The sequence below is a fragment of the Castor canadensis genome, chromosome 4, assembly GCF_047511655.1.
Source record: "Castor canadensis chromosome 4, mCasCan1.hap1v2, whole genome shotgun sequence".
NCBI lineage: Eukaryota > Metazoa > Chordata > Mammalia > Rodentia > Castoridae > Castor > Castor canadensis.
In genome coordinates this window covers 124,174,859-124,190,417 of record NC_133389.1, presented here as the reverse complement: position 1 = coordinate 124,190,417, position 15,559 = coordinate 124,174,859, and the positions used below count along the sequence as shown (strand labels likewise).

General features: G+C 40.6%; 1 protein-coding gene and 1 non-coding gene across 2 annotated transcripts in view; both read right to left on the bottom strand.

Moving 5' to 3' along the window:
* Myo3b (myosin IIIB) overlaps positions 1-15,559 on the bottom strand; it is a 403,151-nt gene that overhangs the window by 50,921 nt on the left and 336,671 nt on the right. The window lies entirely within an intron of this gene.
* Positions 12,411-12,610, bottom strand: LOC141422882 (small nucleolar RNA SNORA73 family). The gene has a single exon (XR_012447585.1). It is a non-coding gene; the product is annotated as a small nucleolar RNA SNORA73 family (small nucleolar RNA).

Genomic DNA, 15,559 nt, shown 5'->3' with positions numbered 1-15,559 from the left:
AAAAAATGGTGCTTGAGAAAATATTCCTTAAGCCTCACAACTTCTGTCCAGCAGAATAGTTGCTGGATGTCTCTGGACAGGGCTCTTAGGGCAGCCTGAGCTATGGTCTCTGAGCAAAGGGCAGATGGATCCTTCTCCTAGGGTTGAATGTTGGAATCAGAGGAATGGGGAATCTATCAGGAGGAGGTTCTCCTTGGGAACTAGGAGGCGTGGAGGTAGTGCTGGCAGTCCTGGGATCACCTGGAGATACCCCCTAGGCTGGGTGGCACTGTTGGCTTCCAGCCTGTGGTGGGGATTGCTTCCCTGCCAATGGTCCTCACAACCTCTGAGCCCTGGAGAAGCAGTGGCAGTACGTGACCTGGAAGACCAAGATTCCTTAGCTCTGGAACAAATTGGCTTCTGCCTACACATTTAGAAAAACATAAACTATGGCAGGCAATGAAGTGAAAGTTCAGATAGTAGTACCATAGCAGTAAGAGAGGAAGGCTAGGATCAAGACAAGGTAATGTGAGATTTCAACAGTATTTCAATTTAACAAAACTTGTAGCAAATATGGTAAAATATTAAAACCTATTATGTTGGGGAGGGGTTGTATTATTTTTTTCTCTCTTCTGGGTGTTTAAAATATGTTATAATTATTTTCAAAAAATTAAAGCACTGACTATTGGATTTGTAACTGTCAGCAACCTCAATTGCGTCAAAAGCTCTTTTCGAAAGCAAGGGTATTGTTTACAGATCAAAAATCTTTACATTTGAGCTGGCAGAGTGGCTCAAATGGTAGAGTGCCTGCCTAGCAAGCCTAGCAAGCATGAGGCCCTGAGTTCAAACACCAGTACCATCAAAAAAAAAATCTTTACATTTGGTAAATCTGATTCCTCAATTATTTGCTGGTCATAGTTTTTCCATTTTACTAGTTAAAAATCAAGAAGTGTATTTTTTTAAAAATTTAGGTGAATAGTTGCTTCTGTCATAATGTGCTCAACCCATATGTTGAGTAATTAGATCCAATGCATAGCTTCTACCTTGTCCAGGATCTATAGACTAATCGAATATGGATTTCTTAAAGTAATAACTTATTGCCCTGGTACTATATGGGAATTTTGGCAGCAAAGTCATTTTTCTAAGAAATTACTAAGCACCTTGGAGCTATTACTATAGACTTGAGCTTGGGAGAGCTCTTCACATAACACAACAGGCTGAGGATGACCCAACTCCTGGGGTGGGGTCTGCTCATAGAGACCACATCGTCTACATTAAGGCAAGTTTCAGAAGTAAAGGAAATATTTTAGTACTGAGTTCAGACAGATGAGTGCAAACTGTGGCTATCATAGTGAATATACTAGTAGTCCAGGATATTTCACACATTTTTAGCAAAGCATAAATTACATGAAATGCAACCAGGCACAGAGGCACAAACCTGTAATCCCAATACTTGGAAGGCTATGGCAGGTGGATTGCAAGTTTTTGACCAGACTGAGTTACAGAGCAAGATCCTGTCTCAAAACAGAACAAAAAATTATGTAAAATGCAAATTTTAGTAGTAATCAGGAGTCTTCACTCTGTTTAATCTTAGGATGCTTTTGAAATGTTTCACTGGAAAATGCACACTGTTTCCAATTCCCACTTACTGGGAACTCCTTTTGATATTACCTCAGAGTCAGGAGAAGAGAAGGCTGCCAGTACTGAACAGCTGCTTGGTTTTGAAGGTCCAGCCAGCCCTTACAATCGTACTTCAGTAAAGTGGGGGTACAGTAAAAAGGAGTTTACCTTGTGACCATTGAGTCTGTCCATGCCTCCTTCCCACAAACAACCCCCCTTAACTTTAAGGTTCCTAATCATTATAACACCAAGACCAGTGGGCTGCTACCTCCTGCATATGGGAACTCAGTTTTTCTCAGGTTGACAGCTTTTCTGTATTTTGGGGACATCATATGCTCCTCCTACTTCTTCCTAATGAACCCTGGAAGTTACAACAAAATCCAGTTATGTTTGTTTATGCATCTTTGTTAGAGAAAGTTTGGGCCTAATATTACACTTATTTACAAAATATTAAACAGGAAAAACATATCTGTATGGGCACACACGTGCACATGTCTGCACACACGCATTCTCCCCTCCCCATATTCTCAAATCCCCTTCAGGGTCTAGAACACTTTGCAGTTTGAGCAAAATCTTTCCTCTTCACAGTTAATATGTGGAAGTGCTTGCAGTCTGAGGAAAACACTTTGAGTAAGTGTTTGATGTCGTGAAGGTGCTCCAGGCAGTGGAAGATGCTTCATGTTTCAGGAGCTCCTCAGGACTGGGAAGAGTTGCTAATGAAATGCTTCCCTGTTTAACGTCTCTTACAGAAAAATGAGTCTCCTCGAATGTAAGATATCCCATTTTAAAGTGCACAGAAATACTGAACACTACCTCAAGGCCACGGTTTTCTGCCTCGAGGAACTCACACACTTGAAATCTTTAGTAGTGCCACACCTGTCACAGGTGTTCACTGGGCATTCCACTGGGAGCCACCTTCAGACTTGGCCACTCAGGAGATCAAAGTCAAAGGTAAAAATATATTTTTTTCAGGGAGATTCTAAATCAGAGATGGTGGGTCCAACTTTGATACTTTTTATTGCTTTCTAAAGTAGTTTTAAATAGAAGTTTGCTCCTTGTCCTCATACCTTTCAGTTCTGCTAGCTTGAAGGTCTTGATATTCCAGAAAGGAATGCTACCAGCAAGGGATGCAGTGATGGTTCTACTGAGTTAAAAGATGGATCACTACTTAGCATCTTCATGCTATTGAACCAACAGGTAAATAAAGAGGTGACTGGTGTATTGTTCCCCATTTGCTGGGAATTGGAGCTGTACAATGGGAGTGAGCATGCTGGGCTGCGTGGGTAGCTCAGTGGTTGAGCACTTGCCTGTCATATGTGAGGCTCTGGGTTTGATCCCCAGTGTACAATCCAGGATTCTCTAGGAACCTCTCAGTACTTGGTATGGCCAGTAAGTAACAGTTAATGGTAAGCTGCGACATGCAGAAATATGCACAGCCATTGAAGAGTCAGACCATTTAGGATTAAGGTTGGATCATTTTGTCAGGTAAAGATCAATCTGCTGAGGTCCTTGCCGAGAGGTCATAGAGTAAAGGAATTCATAAACATCAACCATGGCTTGGTGACATTTCATTACAGTCACAAAGTGCTACAGAAGCTAGGTACATTTTCTTTTTTGCTTTTTTAATTGCATAAGCATGTCTACACAAGAACACTAATTTCTTTTTTCTTCCCTTCTTGTCCTAGAGTTATTGCCATTACTCTAGGCCACACTCTGTGATGGTGGAATGGCATTCTGCAAATCCTGTTTTTCCCTTGCCACATGATGTCCTGGTAGACTTTGTTAACAGTGGGAGCTAGAGAATGACATCAAGGCAGGAATAGTAAAGGAGGGACTTCCTGTTTGCTTCCTGCTCCTGTCAGTGTCACTACAGCAACAGGTCTCCATCCTTGAAGCAATGATCACTTTCAGCAGTACTTCAGTTTAAGTGTTTCCACACTGCTAGAACCAGCTTCCTGAACTCCTTAGATCCCAGCCCCTGATAGACAGTGACCCTACTCAGAGTTCTGGGTTTCATCACATCCTAACAAAACCTTCTCTTTGTTCCTCAAGCTTTAGGAATGAAAGGTGTTTCCTAGTGTTAGTACCTCTGAGACAATTTCGTGTCTCCTTTTCTGCCTTTTCAATTCTCTAATATTGACTAATGACTAATGATTGTGAAATTCTCTCTGATAAAATACTTGTGGTGTCTGGCCCCTATTTGGTCCTTGCCTGATAAAATGCACGCTTTTGTCTTCCCACTACCCAATTCTACCCTCTCAACAATGCATAGTAGTCACATGTTTGGAGAAACTGACTCCATTCTCAGTCTTGGGGATGGGCCTTGATAAGTCTAAGCCAGGAGAACTCCATTCCCTTCCATTGCATCACCTGTGTTATATGAGCCAATCACTTATGAACTTAACCCAAGGTGTTTCCTTGGCCAGAGGGATTGGTTATGGGTGGGCCAATCCAATTCTGAAACATGGAGCCTCCATCTCCATGTGAGCAGGATTTTGTTCTCTAGACATCATAAGAAGAACCAAACTGAGGATGAAGCTAGATCCTGCAGTATAGCAGAGTTGAAGGAATTATAAAAACAGAGCCTCAGGTCTACTGAAGTCATGCCTCCTGTACTCAGGACATTACAATTAAGCGAGACAATAAATTTTTTGTTTCAGCTAGTTTGAGTTAGGTGTGCAATTACTTGCCAGCAAAAGCCTTTCAATGAAAGCATCTTGTACTGAACTCGAGTGTAATTATAAAGGACCATGCAGTCTTATACTAAGACACAGCGTCAAACACATGAATTAAGCACTCTCAGAGCACTGAGGGGGTTTAGGACATGTTATCCCAAAGTGTGGAAACCTGGCATTTGAAAACAGCAGAAGCAGGAAGGTCTCTCTGACCTTTTCTTGTCACTCACCCCTGAAGCAGAACATAAAAGAATTCTCCAGCCTTCCCCTGATGGAGATGCCTATACGTGGAGAAAATGTGCCAAAGACACAGTGACACAGAGAAGAATCTGAAATAAACAGGTCTTTCCAAGTCCCCCCAGTTTATTGCCATTAGATCATACTCCTTTTTATCCAACCATGCTTCCCCACAACTGTTTATTCTTCATCAGACTTAGCATAAAATACAAAAGCACACAATTTCCTTATGTGTTTGTGTCTTCATTCCTGAAGACTCTTGTGTCACATAAAACTAATACCAAATAACTTAGTTATGCTTTTCTCTTGGCAATGTGTCTTTTGCCACAGGAGCCTCAGCCCTGAACCTCGCAGTAGGGAGGAATAGATATCACTTTTGCCACCACACAGGGTATTCCCCATGTGAAGTGAGCACAGAGAATGTGAGAGAAGGATTAGGTCTTCCACCTTTGTTTGGTTTCTTAAGCTAGAATGATCCTGTGTACCTTGTCTTTCCTTTGTACCTTAAAAATGCAGAAACTTTTATCTGAATAGGAAAAGTTTTCCTACATTTATACTTTGCAACATAAGGATATAGGAATCTGTCTGTTTTATATGTTTCAACCATTATTTCTAATATCCTGGGAATATGAATTCAGAGCATTATAGCACGTGGAAACTCACTCATCATTTTCACATCTTAACTCCTCTCTGCTTCGCCTTCCCCTCCTATGCTAGCAGGTGGTAGGCCAGTCTGGAAGGAAGGACCAGGTGGATAGACTTCTTATTTCTAGAAACCCTCCAGAGACTTCTTATTTCTAGAAACCCTCCAGAGGCTGCCTCTACCCCCTCCTTTAGTGTGAACCTCCAGGCCCTTCTCCTTTGACTCATTAGTAAGGAGAAGAGAAACCACACGTGCACATTTGCAGTGAGTGCCCAGCTTTCCAAATACTTCACATGTGTTATTTCCATTGGATGCCTATGTCCTTGGGAAGTAAATAGGGGACGTACTGCCACTTTACCAACACTCACTGAGGGCCAGGGCTGTGACTATCCCCAGCCAGCCTAGCAAAATGACCTTGATATAATTGATGATCAGTAGATGTTGGTTAGTGAATGAAAGTGACTTCCTTAAACCATTCTTAGGGTTGGAGCACTGAGTGACAGAAGTAGGACTAGAGCTGAGGACTTGGGTCTCTTTCCTGATACAAAGCTAGTCACATGCTAGGCAGGCTTGAGAGGGGGCTCAAAGGTCCTAGAAGTTACCCCAGGAGGAGAGAAGCAAGCATGACTGGGCCTGTTCAGGGACATGTTCCACACAGAGGGTTGACAGTTCACTACCTAAGCCAGCCTCATATGTGGAGTCTTTTTTTCTAATAAAGCTTCCTTGTTCTACTCAGAGGACTCTCATGAAGGATTATAAGAACTCTAGCTTCTGGTATTTTCACACATTAGCCTATAGAATTGGCTATGAGGCCTTAAGAAGGGAACCACAGATGAAAGGGGTCATATGTAACTAATTTAGAGATTTTAAAAAAGAGATGACTCCGTGGATCCTTCATATATGTAATGAAGCCTGGGGAGTAGCTAGAAAGAGCACTGTAGAGGGAGTATGGGGGCTTGGGCAGGCTGGGACGCTGCCACTAACTGTCACGTGATTTGGGGCAAGATGTTTAAGTTTGGGAGTCTTCATTTCCTTTTTGTAAAATAAAGGGTTAGGTTACTCAGAGATCTCTAAGGACCCTCCCAACTCTGAGATGATAGGTGGGAGGCGTGCAAAAAGGGGACTTCTCCTCAAAACCCACCCTCACACCTCTCATTTACCATTTCTTACAGTTGGACAAATGTTTTCCTTTAATGCTTACCATTTTCTTCCTATTTTTAAAGGATGGTGTGTGTACAAGGGAAAATGTAGAAAATAAGTATATTCAGGAAGAAAATAAAGACAGCCCATTCCTATTTTCCACAGGTAACTGTTGTAGGATATTTCTGTTATAATCTGGATCTGTAGCTGGGTTACACCTGGCCTACTGTGGTTTTTATAAAGCCTATGAACTAAGAGTGGTTTTTACATCTTTAAATTGTTGGAAAAATCCCAAAATAATAATAATATTTTGTGGCCCTAAAAGAACAGGTGAAATTCAAACTTGAGTATCATTAATTACAATAGAGACTTTACAGCCCACAAAGCCCAAACTGTTTATTATCTGGTTCCTTACTGAAAATGTTTGCTGACACCTGACATAGATAAAATAAATATGTAAGTGCAGCTATGAAAAATTACATTACATACTTTATATTCTACTTCTTTCTCAACATTTAAATACAAACAGTTTATGGTAACTCATTTGTAACCATGATTTTGATAGTACTCTAATGTTATGTAATTTAAGATATGTTATAATTGACACATTCTTCTCATTGGATATTTGTTTTATTAAATTTTTTTCACTTGAAATTTTTCTGTGCAGTATTTGCACAGAAATCCTGCAAATATCCTTAGGCATAAGTATTTGACTAAATTTTTGGGGTTTTTTTGAGGGGGGTGATACTGAAGTTTGAGCTCAGCCTCACACTTACAAGGCAAGTGCTACTTGAGCCATGTCTCCCACCCATTTTTTGCTTTAGGTTATTATTCAGATAGGTCCTCATGTTTTTGCTCTGGACTGACCATGATCCTCCTCCCTGGGATCACAGGCACACACCACCACACTCAGCTTATTGATCGAGATGGGGGTCTTGATAACTTTTTCCCCAGGCCGATCCTCCTGATCTCTGCCTCCCAGGTAGCTGGGATTACAGGTATGAGCCACCATGCCCAGCCATATCTTTCGCAATTTCTTTAAAATTAGATTCCTAGAGTAAGATGATTATCAGAAAGTCAGCTACAGATATTGTAAAAATGTTGCACCAATTTTCACACCTGTTATTCTCAGTGTGTGAGAGTGCTCATGGCCTGTTACTTGTCTGAGTATCACTAATGAGCATATTTCCTTCCTATTAATAACAGTAACAGTTCTTGATAACAGTAAACACCTTGCTTTGGAATCAGAAAAGATGTGAGAGCACTTTTTAATCACAAAAGCACAATAGCTTCCCATAATTATCCTGACTCCATGAAAGCAGTGTAAGTGACCCAGCCAGTTCTCAGCCTGTGGTGGAAAACCCAACTCACATCACTGTCCTTTCTACAACAGAATCAGGTCTTGACTTTACAAAGAGTATTTCATCCTTGAGTTACATTCTTAAAATTAAATCCATGTGTTTCTTTTAATTCGTGTTTGATATAGTATTAATATTCTTATTTATCTTCTGCATGCCATATGGATTAAATTCTCATTACCTTTGATCTTAGTACTTTTAAAATATGTAAATCAGCAGACACCCTCTTTAAAGCAGTGTTTTTATCCCTGTCTATTATTGCCTTGGGCAAAAGGAAAATATGTGTATCACAAAAAAATCTCCAAATTGTGCAGAAATCCTGAAAACTATATATTCCATTGGTCAAGCCCTGTAAATCAAACAATGGCTAGCTGAAAATGATGCCAATTAGAACAAAGTGTGTCTTCAACCTGACATAGGGTCAGAAAAGCCTACCGTGTGCACATCATCCCGATGGTCACGTTTCAGGGCAAAATGAAGCCTTTGTGAATTACCTAACCTGAGTAAACAGGACACAATAAAGCTTTTCTGATCAGTGAGCACCAGCACACGAGATCAAGTGGATCAAGTGCTTCCATGTTCAGAAGCAGAGTCAGACACTGTTGTTGGTTTTGTTTTGAGCTGTGGTAAGTCATTTTGTTTCCTTGGTTCTTAGTTCCCCCACTATAACAATGGGTAGGTTAGGCTGGAAGTTCAGAAGCATATTTCACTTCTAAGCACTAATAAGAAATAAAAACAAGAGGCAAAGAACATATTTCAAGGAACTTTAAACAACTGGGGTTGTAGCTAATAATTAACTCAGGAGTGAATAAGGAGGGAAAAGGGCAACTATGATTGATAGAAATTAATCTTAAACAGAACTATTTATATGTTCTGTTTATGATCAAATCTAGTCTTTTAAAGGACCTTTTTCCTTTTCTTAAAAAGAGATATTGTGAAATACATATTAGCATTACCTTTTTACTTCTTAACTAAGTGTTCTTCCTATTTGTGCTAGGATAGTCATTTACTCATCTTAGAGCTTATTTAATAATGCTACAAAATATTTACGAGAGTTTTGAGTCAATTAAAAATCAATTAAAGTGGCATTTGTATGCCACAAAGTATTGCTGCTTACTTATAAAGATACTTGCATTTGCTAGCTAACCATTTTTCTTTGGAAAGTAAACAGTTACACAGACTTGTAATAAATTTGATGGGCCTCTTTGGACCACAGGAGGACTCATATTCTTAAGACTAGATGCAGTTGTTTTGGGGGAAATTCACCTTTTTAAAAACAATTTTTAATCATTTTTTTTTATTCATATGTGCATACAATGTTTGGGTCATGTCTCCCCCCTTCCCCCCACCACCACCCTTACCCCCCCACCTCCTCCCTCTCCCCCCTACCCCCTTGCTACCCGGCAGAAACTATTCTGCCCTTATCTCTAATTTTGTTGTAGAGAGAGTATAAGCAATAATAGGAAGGAACAAGGGTTTTTGCTAGTTGAGATAAGGATAGCTATACAGGGAGTTGACTTGCATTGCTTTCCTGTGCATGTGTGTTACCTTCTAAGTTAATTCTTCTTGATCTAACCTTTTCTCTAGTTCCTGGTCCCCTTCTCCTATTGGCCTCAGTTCTTTTAAGGTATCTACTTTAGTTTCTCTGCATTAAGGGCAACAAATGCTATCTAGTTTTTTGGGTGTCTTACCTATCCTCACCCCTCCCTTGTGTGCTCTCGCTTTATCGTGTAATCAAAGTCCAGTCCCCTTGTTGTGTTTGCCCTTGATCTAATATCCACATATGAGGGAGAACATATGATTTTTGGTCTTTTGGGCCAGGCTAACCTCACTCAGAATGATGTTCTCCAGTTCTATCCATTTACTTACGAATGATAACAGGAAATTCACTTTTAATTCCTCATCGGGTAGCCACTCTCCTATCTTCTTGTGCTTTGACTCACAAGCATCCTGTATCCTACTAGTCATTAGATCATATAGTTTGATTCTAAATTCAGTTAAACTTTGCTGAAACAACATAGTGTATATATACAGAGTGTCCCCTTTGAATAAGAGAATTCTGGAATAACAGAATTCTCCTATAGAGAGTTGCTTTGCCTTGGAGATTTACGATGTAGCTTTAAAAAATGTGCTTTTTGTTGGAGCCCGATGAGTAAGTCACAGAGATCAACCACTACAAAGCACAGTCAAAATATCAAGCATGGGAAATTCGAGTTTACATGATAAATTACTGAAGTGATAGGAAGTTTGGGAATACCAAAAGGAAAAACAACAATATTGTAGATTATTTCTCATCAAAGAAAAAATGAGAACTGAGGCATAGATTCATAACACATTGGATTGTGCATTTGTTTCTCAAATTAAGTGAAATGTATTTTCAAATACTTGTTTGTTGCAATTATTTCAAAAGAGGAAAGCTGGTGGAGCATCTGCCTTTTGTACAAGAGGTGCATAATATCCAGAGGTCTAGCCTTCATCTTGAGAGTGGAGCCTGTGCTGCTGGTGGGAGTTGGAGCTAACCTTAGGCTGCCTCCTCTACCACCCAACTGCTGATGTTTCAATTGCATATTCAATGGTTACTTCTCTAGTATCATTTGAATGTAATCTTAGCAGCTGTCATTAAGATGCACTACCTTAAGAAGTTGTTGAAAAGGTACCACTTCTTTGCAATCTGTTTAGAAAGAACACAAATCAGAACAAGGGCATCTCATTCCAGAGTCTTCCCTTCACAAGTACATATCACCCATCAGTCCCCAAGCTCTGTACATTCACTTTTATCCTCCTGCCACGAATCATCCCATTAGTCTCACTGCTTTCATTCAGGCTCTCATCTGCTCTTGCCTGGACTACAACGACTGCCTTTCTAATCTCTAGTTTTGCCTCCATCATCTCTACTCTCCACATGGTGGCCAGAGATCATTGTCTAAATGATCATGACACTTCTCTGCTTAATGTCTTCAGTGGTTCACCATAATGCTTAGAACAAAGATGGCACTCCAGCTCAACACACAGGACCTTTTGATCTGACACCGCCTTGATTCTCTGGCTCATCCCCCACTGATCCTCAGAACTAGGTGAGGCTCCAACACTGCAAACTCGTAGCCCTGCTAGCCATCGCAGGCTCATCTTCTCCTGGAAGCTTTTCCCTGATTCCTAAATCCACATTAAATGTCCTTATGTTGGGCAACCGTTCCATCCTGTACGTAACATAATGACTTATCCCACCTGAGGGCAGGTACAGAACTACATTTCTATCTGTAGTTCTATTCCAGTGCTGTGGATCACAGCAAACAACAAATAAATGTATGTTCAAGGACTGAAAAAAAATCCTTTGTTGTTCTTGCTCAAAAACATCCATTCAGAAATGAGGCATTGCTAGAAGAAAGGCAGCCTGTCTGATGAATTAAGTCTATATAAATGTTACCTATCTCAGGAAACATAGGTTATGTTAACAGCATGCTTTTAGGCGGTAATCCTAAGTCAGCAAGAGAGATGTTATTGGAGAGCTTCTGGGGATGATGGAATAGACTCATTTATTTTATAAAGGCTGAGTCTCACTGTATTAGTCAACTTTCTGTTACTGTAAAAAAAAAAAAACCTGAGAAATTGGCTTATAAGGAGAAAATGTTTATTTTGGCACACGTTCTGAAGGTTCCAGTCCATGCTCAGGTGGGCGCATAGCTTTGAGCTTCCAGTGGGAGAGCCAGATGGCAACGGCAGGGAGCATGTGGTGCAGCAAACTGCTCACCTCATGGCCAGGAAGCAAAGAGAAAGAGGAAGAGCCTGGGGTCCTACACCTCCCTTCAAGGTTCCCAGTGACCCAAGGACCTCCTTCTAGGCCCTGCCTTCTAAAGGTTCTCCCACTTCCTAATGGTGCCACTCTGGTGACAGAACTTTGGAGAACACTTAACCAAACTGTAGCCTCCACTTTTGTTCCCAGTACCACACAGACAGCAATGACAGCAAGAGACTCAAGGATAAGGCTAGAGGAATTTCAAATGCCCTGTCTATGGTTTACAGATGGGACTGCAGGGGTAATGCTCACTTGTAGAACACGTATTTACTTATTCATTCATTTATGTAATTATTTTGCAGTAGTGGGGTTTGAACTCGGAGTTTCATGCTTGTTAGGCAGGTGCTCTACCACTTAAGCCATTCTGCCAGCGAGACTAAGTATTTAGTTGATATTTGTTCAATTGAGAATTGCCTGGAGATCTGTAAAACTACTAAGAAAAACTGCAACTAAAGAATCCAAAAATAAGGCCAGAATAATACACAAGTGCTGTTTTTCAAAAACAAAGAACCAGAAGAGTCATTTGCTAAATAAAATCAGGTCCACTGGTCTCACAATGATTAAGGGAACACTGCCAAAAAGCTAAGTTAGGCATCTTACAACCGCGAGTAGAGCAGTATGTGCTTGCTGTGGAGATGACTTTCCACCATTGTTCAGAGCCCAAGCTATGGGACAAAGAAAGCCTGGGATGAATCTTGGCTCTGGCACTTTCTGGTTGAGTAGCTGTGGACAACACACCTAAGCTCTATAAGCAGTAGTATTCACATCCGTGAAATAGGGATACTTGTTATTTTGTTCCCAAAGATCCAATATAAAAACATTAACTATACATCTTATAATATAAGGCTATCTAGTAGAAGAGAAGGAGCTAAATAAAAAGGAAGACAAACCAATCAACTCAACTCCAACTCTAACTAATATTTTATGCTCAGGTCTTCTTTTCTTTTCTTTCTTTTTCCTTCTTACATTGTTTCCTGCATGGTTTGTCTCCTCAGTTATTGCCCACAGGACTCTGAGAAGTCATGGGACTATGCAGGCCCAGATGTAAGGCCCAGCCTCTTTTCCAACATTGTGGAAAGGGACTGTACCTCATGAAGCAGAGTCCTATCATCTGGATACAACTTGGACAGAGCCTGGGAGAGTGACCTCCAGAGTATCCATTTGGAAGGTCTCCTTTTCCTTTAAACACCATTTCCCTGCCCCTGTTTCAGTGGTTGGGAGAAGTTAATTTTCTCTCCAAATTGGAAAACTTTTTCTTCAGCCAGGAACTTTCCTACAAGATCTAAATCTGATTTCACAATATTTGAAACAATAGTTCTGGCAGCTTAGTACATCAATCTTGGATCTTCCTCCAGCATCATACCAGTGTCTGAGTCTCCTTAACCCTCTTTCACATTTGATAAATCAGGTTTAGGTAGAGGATATACCCTCATGTTCAAATAATCCATGCTGCCTTATGAGGAATATCTTGCCAAGAGAGCCAGGTCCTGAAGAAAGACCTGGCAAAATTGCCTGAATTCTAGGGTTTAGGGAATCAAAGAGCAATATATTTCCATGACTTCCAGTTTTCTGTGGATTACAATTCAAACCACTAAGCTTGAGAAAACAACAGTTTGGCTTTATGGTCTCTCTCTCTCTCTCTCTCTCTCTCTCTCTCTCTCTTTCAATGTCTCTTTCCTCCCAGGAAGGAAACGACTCTTCTGACTATGTTCTACCACACAATTAGAGGGAAGGTCCATGCATTTCAGAGGTTGTTACTGACCAAGTGAGTATCTAATATACATGACCTAAGATACCGTGCTAGTATCTTAGAAGAGATATCTAGTATCTTAAGAAGAGAACACTTCCCTGAATATCTGGAAGGGCCTTTATCCTCACTCCCTGGGGAAATGTAAGAATGAGACACCAACTTAGCTAGAGCTCCCTGGAGAAGTTTTTCAGCCTCAGGTAAAGGAAAAGTATAGGCACTATATTTATAATTTTACGAATTTCTAGTATTTTAAGGTATTATTTCTGTTTGTGTTTTCTCTCTTCCCATCTACTCTCAACAAGGTTAGAAGGGAAAAATGACAAACTTGGAGGTCTAAAAATATCCTTGGATAGAAAACAGCAACTTAACATCTGTAATCCCAACAGGAGGATCTCAAGTTCCAGGCCAGCCTGGGCTACACAGTGAGACCCCATCTCAAAACAAAAACAAATGAAGAAATTAAAAAACCCAACTTATCTAATAGGACACATATGCTATTGGCTTCATTTCTATAGACCTTGTCCCTTTTTTTCAGAGCTTATCCACCCTTTCCAAAAAACTGGTTGACTTTGTCAGTCCTACGATTGTGGCCAGATTCCTGCTACAGTAACTGCCCTCTAGAATCTAAATGTCCAAATACCAAACCAATGATGCATGCAGTTCATGCCCTCCTTTTCTATCTTAACCTTGATATTCCAAGAACCACCAAAAACCACTGTAGAAAGTCACTGGACTCTTGCTGATAAGCAAAGGTACCTTTTAGGCACAAGAGCTTGTACCTCTGCAGAATGTATTGAGGCAAATTGCAGAATACGACCCTGGGAGCCTGAGTTTCAAAGAGTTTCCCATCTCTTACTGAGCCAAAGAAGATCCAAACAAAGTCACGCAACAGCTAAACCAATGCCATCAGCGTGGAAATCATATTTTAAACACAAACAAAATTAAACACTCCATATGCCCTCACTCTTGAACATTTGCTGGAACAATTCTGAGTTATTTATTGTTAGAGCATCAGTGTAGTCAAGCAAAAGAGGCAGCACTGCCCTGACGGGAAGTCCCTGGCCTTCCTCCACTGGCCTTCTTCCACACTCTGCCCTTGTTACCATCAAACACATGTGGGTTGTAGCTGCAGATACACACCACCCTTTTTCTGCCTCTGTTCATTAACTCACAAGACCATTTTACATACCCCTTCTTATGGAATTCAGGGATTTTGCAAAGTATGTCAGTAAAGAAAGGGTGTTGGTTAATCTTGATTGTCAACTTGATTGGATGAGAAGCGCCTGCTGAACTAGTAAAGGACACCTCTCGGGGTGTCTGTGAAGGCCTTTCCAGAGGGGCTTACCTAATGGCAAAGACCTGTCCTGAATGTGTGCAGTACCAAGCCATAGGCCAGGGTTTTGGGTGGAATAAAAGGGGAAAAGGAGAAAGCCAGTGAATGCTGGCATTTTTCTCTCTGTGTTTCCTGGCCACCATGATGTGAGCTACTCTACCATGTCCCCCTTCCCCCATGTCGGACTGAAACTTCTAAAATTACATGCAAAATGAATCTTCCCTCCCTTAAGTTGTTTCATCAGGTATTTTGTGACAGCCACAAAACTAACTGACACACTAGGGTTTTGGAGGCTTTTCCATGTTACAGCACAAAGAGAAAATAATGGTATTTGCACAACCTCATAAACAGAAACTAGGTAAACACAAGTGGCTCCAGTCGCCTGCCCTGCTTGCTGTGAGAGCTTGGGGCACTAACATCTTGGCACAACCATCACCCAACCCCAATCCGTCACTGTGCCTTGGCACACCACATGAAGCTCTATTGTAAAATGTGTTTCCTAGGTGAGGTTAATAATACTTAATTTCCTTAAAAAGTTGTTAGATGGAATGCAAACTTTTACTTAAAAGCACATCAAAAGTGTAGATGATTCTTCATGATCCCATCCTAAATTTCATCAAGCTTTGCAGAATTTGGATCTATCTTATTTATTTATTTATTTATTTATTTATTTATTTTTGTGACACTGGGGTTTGAACTCAGGGCTTCATGCTTGCTAGGCAGATACTCTTATCACTTGAGCTACACCATCAGCCCCTGAGGTCTATCTTAAGACAATTTAAGATGTAACTTTCTAAACAGCCCCCTGCCTGGACTTTCTGCTGGGAAATTAAGTCATTCCCCTTTCATTCTCAGCCAAAGGCCCAAAACCACCCATCTTCTGCTGATCAGAAGCAAAGCTCAAAGATTTGTTCTTTGCTGTTCTGATTGGAGCTTGGCTGATTAATGTTGTTAAAACATTTCATTATGTGATGTTTTTAAAGAATTAAAACAAAGGAATGTCATACTTTCAGGTCCAGAGGGAATCTCAA